Below are 21,583 nucleotides of genomic sequence, written 5' to 3'. Positions count from 1 at the left end.
GAGCTCCCCCACGCACTGACAATGGTTCCGGAATCCTGAGCGTGGGGAGGTTCCACCAACGGTCGGCAGCGCTTGGGTTCTAACGGAAAGCCTAAGCTCGTCTCCCTTGAGGTTTTTCCTAATATCTCTGTGCCAGGGAATGCTAGGGGGGTTTGCAGGATATCCCAGTGACAGAGGCTGCCTCCCCAAGGTCAGGGAAGGTATTTCTCGGACTTCCCCGAACAGGGAACACCTGTGACTGAAGAGAGCTGCGTGGAGTTGTCTCTCGAGCTCCCCCACGCACTGACAATGTTTCCGGAATTCTGAACGTGGGGAGGTTCCACCAACGGTCGGCAGCGTGTGGGTTCTAACGGAAAGCTAAGCTCGTCTCCCCTGAGGGTTTTCCTAATGTCTCTGTGCCAGGGAATGCTAGGGGGCTTTGCAGGATATCCCAGTGACAGAGGCTGCCTCCCCAAGGTCAGGGAAGGTATTTCTCGGACTTCCCCGAACAGGGAACACCTGTGACTGAAGAGAGCTGCGTGGAGTTTTCTCTCGAGCTCCCCCACGCACTGACAATATTTCCGGAATCCTGAGCATGGGGAGGTTCCACCAACGGTCGACAGCGCGTGGTTTCTAACGGAAAGCCTAAGCTCGTCTCCCCTGAGGGTTTTCCTAATGTCTCTGTGCCAGGGAATGCTAGGGGGGTTTGCAGGATATCCCAGTGACAGAGGCTGCCTCCCCAAGGTCAGGGAAGGTATTTCTCGGACTTCCCCGAACAGGGAACACCTGTGACTGGAGAGAGCTCCGTGGAGTTGTCTCTCGAGCTCCCCCACGCACTGACAATGGTTCCGGATTCCTGAGCGTGGGGAGGTTCCACCAACGGTCGGCAGCGCGTGGGTTATAACGGAAAGCCTAAGCTCGTCTCCCCTGAGGATTTTCCTAATATCTCTGTGCCAGGGAATGCTAGGGGGCTTTGCAGGATATCCCAGTGACAGAGGCTGCCTCCCCAAGGTCAGGGAAGGTATTTCTCGGACTTCCCCGAACAGGGAACACCTGTGACTGGAGAGAGCTGCGTGGAGTTGTCTCTCGAGCTCCCCCACGCACTGACAATGGTTCCGGAATCCTGAGCGTGGGGAGGTTCCACCAACGGTCGGCAGCGCTTGGGTTCTAACGGAAAGCCTAAGCTCGTCTCCCTTGAGGATTTTCCTAATATCTCTGTACCAGGGAATGCTAGGGGGGTTTGCAGGATATCCCAGTGACAGAAGCTGCCTCCCCAAAGTCAGGGAAGGTATTTCTCGGACTTCCCCGAACAGGGAACACCTGTGACTGAAGAGAGCTGCGTGGAGTTGACTCTCGATCTCCCCGACGCACTGACAATGGTTCCGGAATCCTGAGCGTGGGGAGGTTCCACCAACGGTCGGCAGCGCGTGGGTTCTAACGGAAAGCTAAGCTCGTCTCCCCTGAGGGTTTTTCTAATGTCTCTGTGCCAGGGAATGCTAGGGGGCTTTGCAGGATATCCCAGTGACAGAGGCTGCCTCCCCAAGGTCAGGGAAGGTATTTCTCGGACTTCCCCGAACAGGGAACACCTGTGACTGAAGAGAGCTGCGTGGAGTTTTCTCTCGAGCTCCCCCACGCACTGACAATGTTTCCGGAATCCTGAGCATGGGGAGGTTCCACCAACGGTCGGCAGCGCGTGGTATCTAACGGAAAGCCTAAGCTCGTCTCCCCTGAGTGTTTTCCTAATGTCTCTGTGCCAGGGAATACTAGGGCGGTTTGCAGGATATCCCAGTGACAGAGGCTGCCTCCCCAAGGTCAGGGAAGGTATTTCTCGGACTTCCCCGAACAGGGAACACCTGTGACTGGAGAGAGCTGCGTGGAGTTGTCTCTCGAGCTCCCCCACGCACTGATAATTGTTCCGGATTCCTGAGCGTGGGGAGGTTCCACCAACGGTCGGCAGCGCGTGGGTTATAACGGAAAGCCTAAGCTCGTCTCCCCTGAGGATTTTCCTAATATCTCTGTGCCAGGGAATGCTAGGGGGGTTTGCAGGATATCCCAGTGACAGAGGCTGCCTCCCCAAGGTCAGGGAAGGTATTTTTCGGACTTCCCCGAACAGGGAACACCTGTGACTGAAGAGAGCTGCGTGGAGTTGTCTCTCGAGCTCCCCAACGCACTGACAATGGTTTCGGAATCCTGAGCGTGGGGAGGTTCCACCAACGGTCGGCAGCGCGTGGGTTCTAACGGAAAGCCTAACCTCTTCTCCCCTGAGGATTTTCCTAAATTCCCTGTGACAGGGAATGCTAGGGGTGTTTGCAGGTTATCCCAGTGAAAGAGGCTGCCTCCCCAAGGTCAGGGAAGCTATTTCTCAGACTTCCCCGAACAGGGAACACCTGTGACTGAAGAGAGCTGCGTGGAGTTGTCTCTCGAGCTCCCCCACGCACTGACAATGTTTCCGGAATCCTGAGCGTGGGGAGGTTCCACCAACGGTCGGCAGCGCGTGGGTTCTAACGAAAAGCCTAAGCTCGTCTCCCCTGAGGGTTTTCCTAATATCTCTGTGCCAGGGAATGCTAGGGGGGTTTGCAGGATATCCCAGTGACAGAGGCTGCCTCCCCAAGGTCAGGGAAGTTATTTCTCGGACTTCCCCGAACAGGGAACACCTGTGACTGAAGAGAGCTGCGTGGAGTTGTCTCTCGAGCTCCCCCACGCACTGACAATGTTTCCGGAATCCTGAGCGTGGGGAGGTTCCACCAACGGTCGGCAGCGCGTGGGTTCTAACGGAAAGCCTAAGCTCGTCTCCCCTGAGGGTTTTCCTAATGTCTCTGTACCAGGGAATGCTAGGGGGCTTTGCAGGATATCCCAGTGACAGGAGCTGCCTCCCCAAGGTCAGGGAAGGTATTTCTCGGACTTCCCCGAACAGGGAACACCTGTGACTGGAGAGAGCTGCGTGGAGTTGTCTCTCGAGCTCCCCCACGCACTGACAATGGATCCGGAATCCTGAGCGTGGGGAGGTTCCACCAACGGTCGGCAGCGCGTGGGTTCTAACGGAAAGCCTAAGCTCGTCTCCCCTGAGGATTTTCCTAATATCTCTGTGCCAGGGAATGCTAGGGGGGTTTGCAGGATATCCCAGTGACAGAGGCTGCCTCCCCAAGGTCAGGGAAGGTATTTCTCGGACTTCCCCGAACAGGGAACACCTGTGACTGAAGAGAGCTGCGTGGAGTTGTCTCTCGAGCTCCCCCACGCACTGACAATGGTTCCGGAATCCTGAGCGTGGGGAGGTTCCACCAACGGTCGGCAGCGCGTGGGTTCTAACGGAAAGCCTAAGCTCGTCTCCCCTGAGGATTTTCCTAATATCTCTGTGCCAGGGAATGCTAGGGGGGTTTGCAGGATATCCCAGTGACAGAGGCTGCCTCCCCAAGGTCAGGGAAGGTATTTCTCGGACTTCCCCGAACAGGGAACACCTGTGACTGAAGAGAGCTGCGTGGAGTTGTCTCTCGAGCTCCCCCACGCACTGACAATGGTTTCGGAATCCTGAGCGTGGGGAGGTTCCACCAACGGTCGGCAGCGCGTGGGGTCTAACGGAAAGCCTAATCTCGTCTCCCCTGAGGGTTTTCCTAATATCTCTGTGCCAGGGAATGCTAGGGGGCTTTGCAGGATATCCCAGTGACAGAGGCTGCCTCCCCAAAGTCAGGGAAGGTATTTCTCGGACTTCCCCGAACAGGGAACACCTGTGACTGGAGAGAGCTGCGTGGAGTTGTCTCTCGAGCTCCCCCACGCACTGAAAATGTTTCCGGAATCCTGAGCGTTGGGAGGTTCCACCAACGGTCGGCAGCGCGTGGGTTCTAACGGAAAGACTAAGCTCGTCTCCCCTGAGGGTTTTCCTAATTTCTCTGTGCCAGGGAATGCTAGGGGAGTTTGCCGGATATCCCAGTGACAGAGGCTGCCTCCCCAAGGTCAGGGAAGGTATTTCTCGGACTTCCCCGAACAGGGAACACCTGTGACTGAAGAGAGCTGCGTGGAGTTGTCTCTCGAGCTCCCCAACGCACTGACACTCGTTCCGGAATCCTGAGCGTGGGGAAGTTCCACCAAAGGTCGGCAGCGCGTGGGTTCTAACGGAAAGCCTAAGCTCGTCTCCCCTGAGGGTTTTCCTAATATCTCTGTGCCAGGGAATGCTCTGAGGTTTGCAGGATATCCCAGTGACAGAAGCTGCCTCCCCAAGATCAGGGAAGTTATTTCTCGGACTTCCCCGAACAGGGAACACCTGTGACTGAAGAGAGCTGCGTGGAGTTGTCTCTCGAGCTCCCCCACGCACGGACAATGTTTCCGGAATCCTGAGCATGGGGAGGTTCCACCAACGGTCGGCAGCTCGTGGGTTCTAACGGAAAGCCTAAGCTCGACTCCCCTTAGCGTTTTCCTAATGTCTCTGTGCCAGGGAATGCTAGGGGTGTTTGCAGGAAATCCCAGTGACAGAGGCTGCCTCCCCAAGGTCAGGGAAGGTATTTCTCGGACTTCCCCGAACAGGGAACACCTGTGACTGAAGAGAGCTGCGTGGAGTTGTCTCTCGAGCTCCCCCACGCACTGACAATGGTCCCGGAATCCTGAGCGTGGGGAGGTTCCACCAACGGTCGGCACCGCGTGGGTTCTAACGGAAAGCCTAAGCCCGTCTCCCCTGAGGTTTTTCCTAAAATCTCTGTGCCAGGGAATGCTAGGGGGGTTTGCAGGATATCCCAGTGACAGAGGCTGACTCCCCAAGGTCAGGGAAAGTATTTCTCGCACTTCCCCGAACAGGGAACACCTGTGACTGAAGAGAGCTGCGTGGATTTATCTCTCGAGCTCCCCCAAGCACTGACAATGGTTCCAGAATCCTGAGCGTGGGGAGGTTCCACCAACGGTCGGCAGCGCGTGGGTTCTAACGGAAAGCCTAAGCTCATTTCCCCTGAGGGTTTTCCTAATATCTCTGTGCCAGGGAATGCTTGGGGTGTTTGCAGGATATCCCAGTGACAGAGGCTGCCTCCCCAAGATCAGGGAAGGTATTTCTCGGACTTCCCCGAACAGAGAACACCTGTGACTGAAGAAAGCTGCGTGGAGTTGTCTCTCGAGCTCCCCCACGCACGGACAATGTTTCCGGAATCCTGAGCGTGGGGAGGTTCCACCAACGGTCGGCAGCTCGTGGGTTCTAACGGAAAGCATAAGCTCGACTCCCCTGAGGGTTTTCCTAATGTCTCTGTGTCAGGGAATGCTAGGGGTTTTGCAGGATATCCCAGTGACAGAGGCTGCCTCCCCAAGGTCAGGGAAGGTATTTCTCGGACTTCCCCGAACAGGGAACACCTGTGACTGAAGAGAGCTGCGTGGAGTTGTCTCTCGAGCTCCCCCACGCACTGACAATGGTTCCGGAATCCTGAGCGTGGGGAGGTTCCACCAACGGTCGGCAGCGTGTGGGTTCTAACGGAAAGCCTAAGCTCGTCTCCCCTGAGGGTTTTCCTAATGTCTCGGTGCCAGGGAATGCTAGGGGGGTTTGCAGGATTTCCCAGTGACAGAGGCTGACTCCCCAAGGTCAGGGAAGTTATTTCTCGGACTTCCCTGAACAGGGAACACCTGTGACTGGAGAGAGCTGCGTGGAGTTTTCTCTCGAGCTCCCCCATGTACTGACAATGTTTCCGGAATCCTGAGCGTGGGGAGGTTCCACCAACGGTCGGAAGCGCGTGGGTTCTAACGGAAAGCCTAAGCTCGTCTCCCCTGAGTGTTTTCCTTATGTCTCTGTGCCAGGGAATGCTAGGGGGGTTTGCAGGATTTCCCAGTGGCAAAGGCTACCTCCCCAAGGTCAGGGAAGTTATTTCTCGAACTTCCCCGAACAGGGAACACCTGTGACTGAAGAGAGCTGCGTGGATTTATCTCTCGAGCTCCCCCACGCACTGACAATGGTTCCGGAATCCTGAGCGTGGGGAGGTTCCACCAACGGTCGGCAGCGCGTGGGTTCTAATGGAAAGCCTAAGCTCGTCTCCCCTGAGTGTTTTCTTAATATCTCTGTGCCAGGGAATGCTAGGGGTGTTTGCAGGTTATCCCAGTGACAGAGGCTGCCTCCCCAAGGTCAGGGAAGGAATTTCTCGGACTTCCCCGAACAGGGAACACCTGTGACTGAAGAGAGCTGCGTGGAGTTGTCTTCGAGCTCCCCCACGCACTGACAATGGTTCCGGAATCCTGAGCGTGGGGAGGTTCCACCAAAGGTCGGCAGCGCGTGGGTTCTAACGGAAAGCCTAAGCTCGTCTCCCCTGAGGGTTTTCCTAATGTCTGTGTGCCAGGGAATTCTAGGGGTGTTTGCAAGATATCCCAGGGACAGAGGCTGCCTCCCCAAGGTCAGGGAAGTTATTGGACTTCCCCGAAAAGGGAACACCTGTGACTGAAGAGAGCTGCGTGGAGTTGTCTCTCGAGCTCCCTCAAGCACTGACAATGGTTCCGGAATCCTGAGCGTGGGGATGTTCCACCAACGGTCGGCAGCGCGTGGGTTCTAACGGAAAGCACAAGCTCGTCTCCCCTGAGGGTTTTCCTAATGTCTCTATGCCAGGGAATGCTAAGGGGGTTTGCAGGATATCCCAGTGTCAGAGGCTGCCTCCCCAAGGTCAGGGAAGTTATTTCTCGGACTTCCCCGAACAGGGAACACCTGTGACTGAAGAGAGCTGCGTGGAGTTGTCTCTCGAGCTCCCCCACGCACTGACAATGGTTCCGGAATCCTGAGCGTGGGGAGGTTCCACCAACGGTCGGCAGCGCGTGGGTTCTAACGGAAAGCCTAAGCTCGTCTCCCCTGAGGGTTTTCCTAATTTCTGTGTGCCAGGGAATGCTAGGGGCGTTTGCAGGATATCCCAGTGACAGAGGCTGCCTCCCCAAGGTCAGGGAAGGTATTTCTCGGACTTCCCCGAACAGGGAACACCTGTGACTGAAGAGAGCTGCGTGGAGTTGTCTCTCGAGCTCCCCCACGCACTTACAATGGTTCCGGATTCCTGAGAGTGTGGAGGTTCCACCAACGGTCGGCAGCGCGTGGGTTCTAACGGAAAGCCTAAGCTCGACTCCCCTGAGGGTTTTCCTAATGTCTCTGTGCCAGGGAATGCTAGGGTGGTTTGCAGGGTATCCCAGTGACAGAGGCTTCCTCCCCATGGTCAGGGAAGGTATTTCTCGGACTTCCCTGAACAGGGAACACCTGTGACTGAAGAGAGCTGCGTAGAGTTGTCTCTCGAGCTCCCCCACGCACTGACAATGTTTCCGGAATCCTGAGCGTGGGGAGGTTCCACCAACGGTCGGCAGCGCGTGGGTTCTAACAGAAAGCCTAAGCTCGTCTCCCCTGAGGGTTTTCCTAATGTCTCTGTGCCAGGGAATGCTAGGGGCGTTTGCAGGATATCCCAGTGACAGAGGCTGCCTCCCAAGGTCAGGGAAGGTATTTCTCAGACTTCCCCGAACAGGGAACACCTGTGACTTAAGAGAGCTGCGTGGAGTTGTCTCTCGAGCTCCCCCACGCACTGACAATGGTTCCGGAATCCTGAGCGTGGGGAGGTTCCACCAACGGTCGGCAGCGCGTGGGTTCTAACGTATAGCCTAAGCTCGTCTCCCCTGAGGGTTTTCCTAATGTCTCTCTATCAGGGAATGCTAGGGGGGTTTGCAGGATATCCCAGTGACATAGGCGGCCTCCCCAAGGTCAGGGAAGGTATTTCTAGGACTTCCCCGAACAGGGAACACCTGTGACTGAAGAGAGCTGCGTGGAGTTGTCTCTCGAGCTCCCCCACGCACTGACAATGGTTCCGGAATCCTGAGCGTGGGGAGGTTCCACCAACGGTCGGCAGCGCGTGGGTTCTAACGGAAAGCCTAAGCTCGTCTCCCCTGAGGATTTTCCTAATATCTCTGTGCCAGGGAATGCTAGGGGGGTTTGCAGGATATCCCAGTGACAGAGGCTGCCTCCCCAAGGTCAGGGAAGGTATTTCTCGGACTTCCCCGAACAGGGAACACCTGTGACTGAAGAGAGCTGCGTGGAGTTGTCTCTCGAGCTCCCCCACGCACTGACAATGGTTTCGGAATCCTGAGCGTGGGGAGGTTCCACCAACGGTCGGCAGCGCGTGGGGTCTAACGGAAAGCCTAATCTCGTCTCCCCTGAGGGTTTTCCTAATATCTCTGTGCCAGGGAATGCTAGGGGGCTTTGCAGGATATCCCAGTGACAGAGGCTGCCTCCCCAAAGTCAGGGAAGGTATTTCTCGGACTTCCCCGAACAGGGAACACCTGTGACTGGAGAGAGCTGCGTGGAGTTGTCTCTCGAGCTCCCCCACGCACTGAAAATGTTTCCGGAATCCTGAGCGTTGGGAGGTTCCACCAACGGTCGGCAGCGCGTGGGTTCTAACGGAAAGACTAAGCTCGTCTCCCCTGAGGGTTTTCCTAATTTCTCTGTGCCAGGGAATGCTAGGGGAGTTTGCCGGATATCCCAGTGACAGAGGCTGCCTCCCCAAGGTCAGGGAAGGTATTTCTCGGACTTCCCCGAACAGGGAACACCTGTGACTGAAGAGAGCTGCGTGGAGTTGTCTCTCGAGCTCCCCAACGCACTGACACTCGTTCCGGAATCCTGAGCGTGGGGAAGTTCCACCAAAGGTCGGCAGCGCGTGGGTTCTAACGGAAAGCCTAAGCTCGTCTCCCCTGAGGGTTTTCCTAATATCTCTGTGCCAGGGAATGCTCTGAGGTTTGCAGGATATCCCAGTGACAGAAGCTGCCTCCCCAAGATCAGGGAAGTTATTTCTCGGACTTCCCCGAACAGGGAACACCTGTGACTGAAGAGAGCTGCGTGGAGTTGTCTCTCGAGCTCCCCCACGCACGGACAATGTTTCCGGAATCCTGAGCATGGGGAGGTTCCACCAACGGTCGGCAGCTCGTGGGTTCTAACGGAAAGCCTAAGCTCGACTCCCCTTAGCGTTTTCCTAATGTCTCTGTGCCAGGGAATGCTAGGGGTGTTTGCAGGAAATCCCAGTGACAGAGGCTGCCTCCCCAAGGTCAGGGAAGGTATTTCTCGGACTTCCCCGAACAGGGAACACCTGTGACTGAAGAGAGCTGCGTGGAGTTGTCTCTCGAGCTCCCCCACGCACTGACAATGGTCCCGGAATCCTGAGCGTGGGGAGGTTCCACCAACGGTCGGCACCGCGTGGGTTCTAACGGAAAGCCTAAGCCCGTCTCCCCTGAGGTTTTTCCTAAAATCTCTGTGCCAGGGAATGCTAGGGGGGTTTGCAGGATATCCCAGTGACAGAGGCTGACTCCCCAAGGTCAGGGAAAGTATTTCTCGCACTTCCCCGAACAGGGAACACCTGTGACTGAAGAGAGCTGCGTGGATTTATCTCTCGAGCTCCCCCAAGCACTGACAATGGTTCCAGAATCCTGAGCGTGGGGAGGTTCCACCAACGGTCGGCAGCGCGTGGGTTCTAACGGAAAGCCTAAGCTCATTTCCCCTGAGGGTTTTCCTAATATCTCTGTGCCAGGGAATGCTTGGGGTGTTTGCAGGATATCCCAGTGACAGAGGCTGCCTCCCCAAGATCAGGGAAGGTATTTCTCGGACTTCCCCGAACAGAGAACACCTGTGACTGAAGAAAGCTGCGTGGAGTTGTCTCTCGAGCTCCCCCACGCACGGACAATGTTTCCGGAATCCTGAGCGTGGGGAGGTTCCACCAACGGTCGGCAGCTCGTGGGTTCTAACGGAAAGCATAAGCTCGACTCCCCTGAGGGTTTTCCTAATGTCTCTGTGTCAGGGAATGCTAGGGGTTTTGCAGGATATCCCAGTGACAGAGGCTGCCTCCCCAAGGTCAGGGAAGGTATTTCTCGGACTTCCCCGAACAGGGAACACCTGTGACTGAAGAGAGCTGCGTGGAGTTGTCTCTCGAGCTCCCCCACGCACTGACAATGGTTCCGGAATCCTGAGCGTGGGGAGGTTCCACCAACGGTCGGCAGCGTGTGGGTTCTAACGGAAAGCCTAAGCTCGTCTCCCCTGAGGGTTTTCCTAATGTCTCGGTGCCAGGGAATGCTAGGGGGGTTTGCAGGATTTCCCAGTGACAGAGGCTGACTCCCCAAGGTCAGGGAAGTTATTTCTCGGACTTCCCTGAACAGGGAACACCTGTGACTGGAGAGAGCTGCGTGGAGTTTTCTCTCGAGCTCCCCCATGTACTGACAATGTTTCCGGAATCCTGAGCGTGGGGAGGTTCCACCAACGGTCGGAAGCGCGTGGGTTCTAACGGAAAGCCTAAGCTCGTCTCCCCTGAGTGTTTTCCTTATGTCTCTGTGCCAGGGAATGCTAGGGGGGTTTGCAGGATTTCCCAGTGGCAAAGGCTACCTCCCCAAGGTCAGGGAAGTTATTTCTCGAACTTCCCCGAACAGGGAACACCTGTGACTGAAGAGAGCTGCGTGGATTTATCTCTCGAGCTCCCCCACGCACTGACAATGGTTCCGGAATCCTGAGCGTGGGGAGGTTCCACCAACGGTCGGCAGCGCGTGGGTTCTAATGGAAAGCCTAAGCTCGTCTCCCCTGAGTGTTTTCTTAATATCTCTGTGCCAGGGAATGCTAGGGGTGTTTGCAGGTTATCCCAGTGACAGAGGCTGCCTCCCCAAGGTCAGGGAAGGAATTTCTCGGACTTCCCCGAACAGGGAACACCTGTGACTGAAGAGAGCTGCGTGGAGTTGTCTTCGAGCTCCCCCACGCACTGACAATGGTTCCGGAATCCTGAGCGTGGGGAGGTTCCACCAAAGGTCGGCAGCGCGTGGGTTCTAACGGAAAGCCTAAGCTCGTCTCCCCTGAGGGTTTTCCTAATGTCTGTGTGCCAGGGAATTCTAGGGGTGTTTGCAAGATATCCCAGGGACAGAGGCTGCCTCCCCAAGGTCAGGGAAGTTATTGGACTTCCCCGAAAAGGGAACACCTGTGACTGAAGAGAGCTGCGTGGAGTTGTCTCTCGAGCTCCCTCAAGCACTGACAATGGTTCCGGAATCCTGAGCGTGGGGATGTTCCACCAACGGTCGGCAGCGCGTGGGTTCTAACGGAAAGCACAAGCTCGTCTCCCCTGAGGGTTTTCCTAATGTCTCTATGCCAGGGAATGCTAAGGGGGTTTGCAGGATATCCCAGTGTCAGAGGCTGCCTCCCCAAGGTCAGGGAAGTTATTTCTCGGACTTCCCCGAACAGGGAACACCTGTGACTGAAGAGAGCTGCGTGGAGTTGTCTCTCGAGCTCCCCCACGCACTGACAATGGTTCCGGAATCCTGAGCGTGGGGAGGTTCCACCAACGGTCGGCAGCGCGTGGGTTCTAACGGAAAGCCTAAGCTCGTCTCCCCTGAGGGTTTTCCTAATTTCTGTGTGCCAGGGAATGCTAGGGGCGTTTGCAGGATATCCCAGTGACAGAGGCTGCCTCCCCAAGGTCAGGGAAGGTATTTCTCGGACTTCCCCGAACAGGGAACACCTGTGACTGAAGAGAGCTGCGTGGAGTTGTCTCTCGAGCTCCCCCACGCACTTACAATGGTTCCGGATTCCTGAGAGTGTGGAGGTTCCACCAAAGGTCGGCAGCGCGTGGGTTCTAACGGAAAGCCTAAGCTCGACTCCCCTGAGGGTTTTCCTAATGTCTCTGTGCCAGGGAATGCTAGGGTGGTTTGCAGGGTATCCCAGTGACAGAGGCTTCCTCCCCATGGTCAGGGAAGGTATTTCTCGGACTTCCCTGAACAGGGAACACCTGTGACTGAAGAGAGCTGCGTAGAGTTGTCTCTCGAGCTCCCCCACGCACTGACAATGTTTCCGGAATCCTGAGCGTGGGGAGGTTCCACCAACGGTCGGCAGCGCGTGGGTTCTAACAGAAAGCCTAAGCTCGTCTCCCCTGAGGGTTTTCCTAATGTCTCTGTGCCAGGGAATGCTAGGGGCGTTTGCAGGATATCCCAGTGACAGAGGCTGCCTCCCAAGGTCAGGGAAGGTATTTCTCAGACTTCCCCGAACAGGGAACACCTGTGACTTAAGAGAGCTGCGTGGAGTTGTCTCTCGAGCTCCCCCACGCACTGACAATGGTTCCGGAATCCTGAGCGTGGGGAGGTTCCACCAACGGTCGGCAGCGCGTGGGTTCTAACGTATAGCCTAAGCTCGTCTCCCCTGAGGGTTTTCCTAATGTCTCTCTATCAGGGAATGCTAGGGGGGTTTGCAGGATATCCCAGTGACATAGGCGGCCTCCCCAAGGTCAGGGAAGGTATTTCTAGGACTTCCCCGAACAGGGAACACCTGTGACTGAAGAGAGCTGCGTGGAGTTGTCTCTCGAGCTCCCCCACGCACTGACAATGGTTCCGGAATCCTGAGCGTGGGGAGGTTCCACCAACGGTCGGCAGCGCGTGGGTTCTAACGGAAAGACTAAGCTCGACTCCCCTGAGGGTTTTCCTAATGTCTCTGTGCCAGGGAATGCTAGGGGGTTTTGCAGGATAACCCAGTGTCAGAGGCTGCCTCCCCAAGGTAAGGGAAGGTATTTCTCGGACTTCCCCGAACAGGGAACACCTGTGACTGAAGAGAGCTGCGTGGAGTTGTCTCTCGAGCTCCCCCACGCACTGACAATGGTTCCGGAATCCTAAGCGTGGGGAGGTTCCACCAACGGTCGGCAGCGCGTGGGTTCTAACGGAAAGCCTAAGCTCGTCTAACCTGAGGTTTTTCCTAATATCTCTGGGCCAGGGAATGCTAGGGGGGTTTGCAGGATATCCCAGTGACAGAGGCTGCATCCCCAAGGTCAGGGAAGGTATTTCTCGGACTTCCCCGAACAGGGAACACCTGTGACTGAAGAGAGCTGCGTGGAGTTGTCTCTCGAGCTCCCCCACGCACTGACAATGGTTCCGGAATCCTGAGCGTGGGGAGGTTCCACCAACGGTCGGCAGCTCGTGGGTTCTAACGGAAAGCCTAAGCTCGTCTCCCCTGAGGGTTTTCCTAATGTCTCTGTGCCAGGGAATGCTAGGGGTGTTTGCAGGATATCCCAGTGTCAGAGGCTGCCTCCCCAAGGTCAGGGAAGGTATTTCTCGGACTTCCCCGAACAGGGAACACCTGTGACTGAAGAGAGGTGCGTGGATTTGTCTCTCGAGCTCCCCCAAGCACTGACAATGGTTCCGGAATCCTGAGCGTGGGGAGGTTACACCAACGGACGGCAGCGCGTGGGTTCTAACGGAAAGCCTAAGCTCGTCACGCCTGAGGGTTTTCCTAATGTCTCTGTGCCAGGGAATGCTAGGGGGGTTTGCAAGATATCCCAGTGACAGAGGCTGCCTCCCCAAGTTCAGGGAAGGTATTTCTCGGACTTCCCCGAACAGGGAACACCTGTGACTGAAGAGAGCTGCGTGCAGTTGTCTCTCGAGCTCCCCCACGCACTGACAATTGTTCCGGAATCCTGAGCGTGGGGAAGTTCCACCAAGGGTCGGCAGCACGTGGGTTCTAACGGAAAGCCTACGCTCGTCTCCCCTGAGGGTTTTCCTAATGTCTCTGTGCCAGGGAATGCTAGGGGTGTTTGCAGGATATCCCAGGGACAGAGGCTGCCTCCCCAAGGTCAGGGAAGGTTTTTCTGGGACTTCCCCGAACAGGGAACACCTGTGACTGAAGAGAGCTGCGTGGAGTTGTCTCTCGAACTCCCCCACGCACTGACAATGGTTCCGGAATCCTGAGCGTGGGGAGGTTCCACCAACGGTCGGCAGCGCGTGGGTTCTAACGGAAAGCCTAAGCTCGTCTCCCCTTAGTGTTTTCCTAATATCTCTGTGCCAGGGAATGCTAGGGGGGTTTGCAGGATATCCCAGTGACAGAGGCTGACTCCCCAAGGTCAGGGAAGGTATTTCTCGGACTTCCCCGAACAGGGAACACCTGTGACTGAAGAGAGCTGCGCGGAGTTGTCTCTCGAGTTCCCCACGCACTGACAATGGTTCCGGAATCCTGAGAGTGGGGAGGTTCCAGCAACGGTCGGCAGCGCGTTGGTTCTAACGGAAAGCCTAAGCTCGCCTCCCCTGAGGGTTTTCCTAATGTCTCTGTGCCAGGGAATGCTAGGGGGGTTTGCAGGATATCCCAGTGACAGAGGCTGACTCCCCAAGGTCAGGGAAGGTATTTCTCGGACTTCCCCGAACAGGGAACACCTGTGAATGTAGAGAGCTGCGTGGAGTTTTCTCTCGAGCTCCCCCACGCACTGACAATGTTTCCGGAATCCTGAGCGTGGGGAGGTTCCACCAACGGTCGGCAGCGCGTGGGTTCTAACGGAAAGCCTAAGATCGTCTCCCCTGAGGGTTTTCCTAATGTCTCTGTATCAGGGAATGCTAGGGGGGTTTGCAGGATATCCCAGTGACATAGGCTGCCTCCCCAAGGTCAGGGAAGGTATTTCTAGGACTTACCCGAACAGGGAACACCTGTGACTGAAGAGAGCTGCGTGGAGTTGTCTCTCGAGCTCCCCCACGCACTGCCAATGGTTCCGGAATCCTGAGCGTGGGGAGGTTCCACCAACGGTCGGCAGCGCGTGGGTTCTAACGGAAAGCCTAAGCTCGTCTCCCCTGAGGGTTTTCCTAATGTCTCTGTGCCAGGGAATGCTAGGGGGTTTTACAGGATATCCCAGTGTCAGAGGCTGCCTCCCCAAGTTCAGGGAAGTTATTTCTCGGACTTCCCCGAACAGGGAACACTTGTGACTGAAGAGAGCTGCGTGGAGTTGTCTCTCGAGCTCCCCCACGCACTGACAATGTTTCCGGAATCCTGAGCGTGGGGAGGTTCCACCAACAGTCGGCAGCGCGTGGGTTCAAAGGGAATGCATAAGCTCGTCTCCCCTGAGGGTTTTCCTAATGTCTCTGTGCCAGGGATTGCTAGGGGGGTTTGCAGGATAACACAGTGACAGAGGCAGCCTCCCCAAGTTCAGGGAAGGTATTTCTCGGACTTCCCCGAACAGGGAATACCTGTGACTGAAGAGAGCTGCGTGGAGTTGTCCCTCGATCTCCCCCAAGCACTGACAATGTTTCCGGAATCCTGAGCGTGGGGAGGTTCCACCAACGGTCAGCAGCGCGTGGGTTCTAACGGAAAGCCTAAGCTCGTCTCCCCTGAGGGTTTTCCTAATGTCTCTGTGCCAGTAAATGCTAGGGGTGTTTGCAGGATATCCTAGTGACAGAGGCTGCCTCCCCAAGGTCAGGGAAGTTATTTCTCGGACTTCCCCGAAAAGGGAACACCTGTGACTGAAGTGAGCTGCGTGGAGTTGTCTCTCGAGCTCCCACACGCACTGACAATGGTTCCGGAATCCTGAGCGTTGGGAGGTTCCACCAACGGTCGGCAGCGCGTGGGTTCTAACGGAAAGCCTAAGCTCGTCTCGCCTGAGGGTTTTCCTAATGTCTCTGTGCCAGGGAATGCTAGGGGGGTTTGCAAGTTATCCCAGTGACAGAGGCTGCCTCCCCAAGTTCAGGGAAGGTATTTCTCGGACTTCCCCGAACAGGGAACACCTGTGACTGAAGAGAGCTGCGTGCAGTTGTCTCTCGAGCTCCCCCACGCACTGACAATTGTTCCGGAATCCTGAGCGTGGGGAAGTTCCACCAAGGGTCGGCAGCACGTGGGTTCTAACGGAAAGCCTACGCTCGTCTCCCCTGAGGGTTTTCCTAATGTCTCTGTGCCAGGGAATGCTAGGGGTGTTTGCAGGATATCCCAGGGACAGAGGCTGCCTCCCCAAGGTCAGGGAAGGTTTTTCTGGGACTTCCCCGAACAGGGAACACCTGTGACTGAAGAGAGCTGCGTGGAGTTGTCTCTCGAGCTCCCCCACGCACTGACAATGTTTCCGGAATCCTGAGCGTGGGGAGGTTCCACCAACGGTCGGCAGCGCGTGGGTTCTAACGGAAAGCCTAAGCTCGTCTCCCCTTAGTGTTTTCCTAATATCTCTGTGCCAGGGAATGCTAGGGGGGTTTGCAGGATATCCCAGTGACAGAGTCTGATTCCCCAAGGTCAGGGAAGGTATTTCTCGGACTTCCCCGAACAGGGAACACCTGTGACTGAAGAGAGCTGCGCGGAGTTGTCTCTCGAGTTCCCCACGCACTGACAATGGTTCCGGAATCCTGAGAGTGGGGAGGTCCCAGCAACGGTCGGCAGCGCGTTGGTTCTAACGGAAAGCCTAAGCTCGCCTCCCCTGAGGGTTTTCCTAATGTCTCTGTGCCAGGGAATGCTAGGGGGGTTTGCAGGATATCCCAGTGACAGAGGCTGACTCCCCAAGGTCAGGGAAGGTATTTCTCGGACTTCCCCGAACAGGGAACACCTGTGAATGTAGAGAGCTGCGTGGAGTTTTCTCTCGAGCTCCCCCACGCCCTGACAATGTTTCCGGAATCCTGAGCGTGGGGAGGTTCCACCAACGGTCGGCAGCGCGTGGGTTCTAACGGAAAGCCTAAGATCGTCTCCCCTGAGGGTTTTCCTAATGTCTCTGTATCAGGGAATGCTAGGGGGGTTTGCAGGATATCCCAGTGACATAGGCTGCCTCCCCAAGGTCAAGGAAGGTATTTCTAGGACTTACCCGAACAGGGAACACCTGTGACTGAAGAGAGCTGCGTGGAGTTGTCTCTCGAGCTCCCCCACGCACTGCCAATGGTTCCGGAATCCTGAGCGTGGGGAGGTTCCACCAACGGTCGGCAGCGCGTGGGTTCTAACGGAAAGCCTAAGCTCGTCTCCCCTGAGGGTTTTCCTAATGTCTCTGTGCCAGGGAATGCTAGGGGGGTTTACAGGATATCCCAGTGTCAGAGGCTGCCTCCCCAAGTTCAGGGAAGGTATTTCTCGGTCTTCCCCGAACAGGGAACACTTGTGACTGAAGGGAGCTGCGTGGAGTTGTCTCTCGAGCTCCCCCACGCACTGACAATGTTTCCGGAATCCTGAGCGTGGGGAGGTTCCACCAACAGTCGGCAGCGCGTGGGTTCAAAGGGAATGCATAAGCTCGTCTCCCCTGAGGGTTTTCCTAATGTCTCTGTGCCAGGGATTGCTAGGGGGGTTTGCAGGATAACACAGTGACAGAGGCTGCCTCCCCAAGTTCAGGGAAGGTATTTCTCGGACTTCCCCGAACAGGGAATACCTGTGACTGAAGAGAGCTGCGTGGAGTTGTCCCTCGAACTCCCCCAAGCACTGACAATGTTTCCGGAATCCTGAGCGTGGGGAGGTTCCACCAACGGTCAGCAGCGCGTGGGTTCTAACGGAAAGCCTAAGCTCGTCTCCCCTGAGGGTTTTCCTAATGTCTCTGTGCCAGTAAATGCTAGGGGTGTTTGCAGGATATCCTAGTGACAGAGGCTGCCTCCCCAAGGTCAGGGAAGTTATTTCTCGGACTTCCCCGAAAAGGGAACACCTGTGACTGAAGAGAGCTGCGTGGAGTTGTCTCTCGAGCTCCCACACGCACTGACAATGGTTCCGGAATCCTGAGCGTTGGGAGGTTCCACCAACGGTCGGCAGCGCGTGGGTTCTAACGGAAAGACTAAGCTCGACTCCCCTGAGGGTTTTCCTAATGTCTCTGTGCCAGGGAATGCTAGGGGGGTTTGCAGGATATCCCAGTGACAGAGGCTGCCTCCCCAAGGTCAGGGAAGGTATTTCTCGGACTTCCCCGAACAGGGAACACCTGTGACTGAAGAGAGCTACGTGGAGTTGTCTCTCGAGCTCCCCCACGAACTGACAATGGTTCCGGAATCCTAAGCGTGGGGAGGTTCCACCAACGGTCGGCAGCGCGTGGGTTCTAACGGAAAGCCTAATCTCGTCTCCCTTGAGGGTTTTCCTAATATCTCTGTACCATGGAATGCTAGGGGTGTTTGCAGGATATCCCAGTGACAGAGGCTGCCTCCCCAAGGTCAGGGAAGATATTTCTCGGACTTCCCCGAACAGGGAACACCTGTGACTGAAGAGAGCTGCGTGGAGATGTCTCTCGTGCTCCCCCACGCACTGACAATGTTTTCGAAATCCTGAGCGTGGGGAGGTTCCACCAACAGTCGGCAGCGCGTGGGTTCAAACGGAATGCCTAAGCTCGTTTCCCCTGAGGGTTTTCCTAATGTCTCTGTGCCAGGGATTGCTAGCGGGGTTTGCAGGATAACCCAGTGACAGAGGCTGCCTCCCCAAGGTCAGGGAAGGTATTTCTCGGACTTCCCCGAACAGGGAACACCTGTGACTGAAGAGAGCTTCGTGGAGTTGTCTCTCGATCTCCCCCACGCACTGACAATGGTTCCGGAATCTTGAGCGTGGGGAGGTTCCACCAACGGTCAGCAGCGCGTGGGTTCTAACGGAAAGCCTAAGCTCCCCTCCCCTGAGGGTTGTCCTAATGTCTCTGTGCCAGTAAATGCTAGGGATGTTTGCAGGATATCCCAGTGACAGAGGCTGCCTCCCCAAGGTCAGGGAAGGTATTTCTCGGACTTCCCCGAACAGGGAACACCTATGACTGAAGAGAGCTGCGTGGAGTTGTCTCTCGAGCTTCCCCACGCACTGACAATGTTTCCGGAATCCTGAGCGTGTGGAGGTTCCACCAACGGTCGGCAGCGCGTGGGTTCTAACGGAAAGACTAAGCTCGACTCCCCTGAGGGTTTTCCTAAAGTCTCTGTGCCAGGGAATGCTAGGGGGGTTTGCAGGATATCCCAGTGACAGAGGCTGCCTCCCCAAGGTCAGGGAAGGTATTTCTCGGACTTCCCCGAACAGGGAACACCTGTGACTGAAGAGAGCTGCGTGGAGTTGTCTCTCGAGCTCCCCCACGCACTGACAATGGTTCCGGAATCCTAAGCGTGGGGAGGTTCCACCAACGGTCGGCAGCGCGTGGGTTCTAACGGAAAGCCTAATCTCGTCTCCCTTGAGGGTTTTCCTTATATCTCTGTGCCAGGGAATGCTAGGGGGGTTTGCAGGATATCCCAGTGACAGAGGCTGCCTCCCCAAGGTCAGGGAAGGTATTTCTCGGACTTCCCCGAACAGGGAACACCTGTGACTGAAGAGAGCTGCGTGGAGTTGTCTCACGAGCTCCCCCACGCTCTGACAATGTTTCCGGAATCCTGAGCGTGGGGAAGTTCCACCAACGGTCGGCAGCGCGTGAGTTCTAACGGAAAGCCTAAGCTCGTCTCCCCTGAGGGTTTTCCTAATGTCTCTGTGCCAGGGAATGCTAGGGGGGTTTGCAGGATATCCCAGTCACAGTGGCTGCCTCCACAATGTCAGGGAAGGTATTTCTCGGACTTCCCCGAACAGGGAACACCTGTGACTGAAGAGAGCTGCGTGGAATTTTCTCTCGAGCTCCCCCACGCACTGACAATGTTTCCGGAATCCTGAGCGTGGGGAGGTTCCACCAACGGTCGGCAGCGCGTGGGTTCTAACGGAAAGCCTAAGCTCGTCTAACCTGAGGGTTTTCCTAATGTCTCTTTGCCAGGGAATGCTAGGGGTGATTGCAGGATATCCCAGTGTCAGAGGCTGCTTCCCCAAGGTCAGGGAAGGTATTTCTCGGACTTCCCCGAACAGGGAACACCTGTGAATGAAGAGAGCTGCGTGGAGTTGTCTCTCGAGCTCCCCCACGCACTGAAAATTGTTCCGGAATCCTGAGCGTGGGGAGGTTCCACCAAAGGTCGGCAGCGCGTGGGTGCTAACGGAAAGCCTAAGCTCGTCTCCCCTGAGGGTTTTCCTAATGTCTCTGTGCTAGGGAATGCTAGGGGGGTTTGCAGGATATCCCAGTGACAGAGGCTGCCTCACCAAGGTCAGGGAACTTATTTCTCTGACGTCCCCGAAAAGGGAACACCTGTGACTGAAAAGAGCTTCGTGGAGTTGTCTCTCGATCTCCCCCACGCACTGACAATGGTCCCGGAATCCTGAGCGTGGGGAGGTTCCACCAACGGTAGGCAGCGCGTGGGTTCTAACGGAATGCCTAAGCTCGTCTCCCCTGAGGGGTTTCCTAATGTCTCTGTGCCAGGGAATGCTAGGGGGGTTTGCAGGATATCCCAGTGACAGAGGCTGCCTCCCCAAGGTCAGGGAAGGTATTTCTCGAACATTCCCGAACAGGGAACACCTGTGACTGCAGAGAGCTGCGTGGAGTTATCTCTCGCGCTCCCCCACGCACTGACAATGGTTCCGGAATTCTGAGCGTGGGGAGGTTCCACCAACGGTCGGCAGCGCGTGGGTTCTAAAGGAATCATAAGCTCATCTCCCCTGAGTGTTTTCCTAATGTCTCTATGCCAGGAAATGCTAGGGGTGATTGCAGGATATCCCAGTGTCTAAGGCTGCCTCCCCAAGGTCAGGGAAGATATTTGTCCGGCTTCCCCGAACAGGGAACACCTGTGACTGAAGAGAGCTGCGTGGAGTTGTCTCTCGAGCTCCCCCACGCACTGACAATTGTTCCGGAATCCTGAGCGTGGAGAGGTTCCACCAACTGTCGGCAGTGCGCGGGTTCTAACGGAATGCCTAAGCTCGTCTCCCCTGAGGAATTTCTAAATGTCACTCTGTCAGGGAATGCTAGGGCTTATTGCAGGTTATCCCAGTGTCAGAGGCTGCCTCCCCAAGTTCAGGGAAGGTATTTCTCGGGCTTCCCCGAACAGGGAACACCTGTGACTGAAGAGAGCTGCGTGGAGTTGTCTCTCGAGCTCCCCCACGCACTGACAATGGTTCCGGAATCCTGAGCGTGGGGAGGATCCACCAACGGTCGGCAGCGCGTGGGTTCTAACGGAATGCCTAAGCTCGTCTCCCCTGAGGTTCTTCCTAATGTCTCTGTGCCAGGGAATGCTAGGGGTGATTGCAGGATATCCCAGTGTCAGAGGCTGCTTCCCCAAGGTCAGGGAAGGTATTTCTCGGACTTCCCCGAACAGGGAACACCTGTGAATGAAGAGAGCTGCGTGGAGTTGTCTCTCGAGCTCCCCCACGCACTGAAAATTGTTCCGGAATCCTGAGCGTGGGGAGGTTCCACCAAAGGTCGGCAGCGCGTGGGTGCTAACGGAAAGCCTAAGCTCGTCTCCCCTGAGGGTTTTCCTAATGTCTCTGTGCCAGGGAATGCTAGGGGGGTTTGCAGGATATCCCAGTGACAGAGGCTGCCTCACCAAGGTCAGGGAACTTATTTCTCTGACGTCCCCGAAAAGGGAACACCTGTGACTGAAAAGAGCTTCGTGGAGTTGTCTCTCGATCTCCCCCACGCACTGACAATGGTCCCGGAATCCTGAGCGTGGGGAGGTTCCACCAACGGTAGGCAGCGCGTGGGTTCTAACGGAATGCCTAAGCTCGTCTCCCCTGAGGGGTTTCCTAATGTCTCTGTGCCAGGGAATGCTAGGGGGGTTTGCAGGATATCCCAGTGACAGAGGCTGCCTCCCCAAGGTCAGGGAAGGTATTTCTCGAACATTCCCGAACAGGGAACACCTGTGACTGCAGAGAGCTGCGTGGAGTTATCTCTCGAGCTCCCCCACGCACTGACAATGGTTCCGGAATTCTGAGCGTGGGGAGGTTCCACCAACGGTCGGCAGCGCGTGGGTTCTAAAGGAATCATAAGCTCATCTCCCCTGAGTGTTTTCCTAATGTCTCTATGCCAGGAAATGCTAGGGGTGATTGCAGGATATCCCAGTGTCTAAGGCTGCCTCCCCAAGGTCAGGGAAGATATTTGTCCGGCTTCCCCGAACAGGGAACACCTGTGACTGAAGA

Source organism: Vicugna pacos, unplaced genomic scaffold, assembly GCF_048564905.1.
Source record: "Vicugna pacos unplaced genomic scaffold, VicPac4 SAC-SAT, whole genome shotgun sequence".
In the NCBI taxonomy this organism is placed as follows: Eukaryota; Metazoa; Chordata; class Mammalia; order Artiodactyla; family Camelidae; genus Vicugna; species Vicugna pacos.
This window is presented reverse-complemented; position numbering follows the sequence as displayed.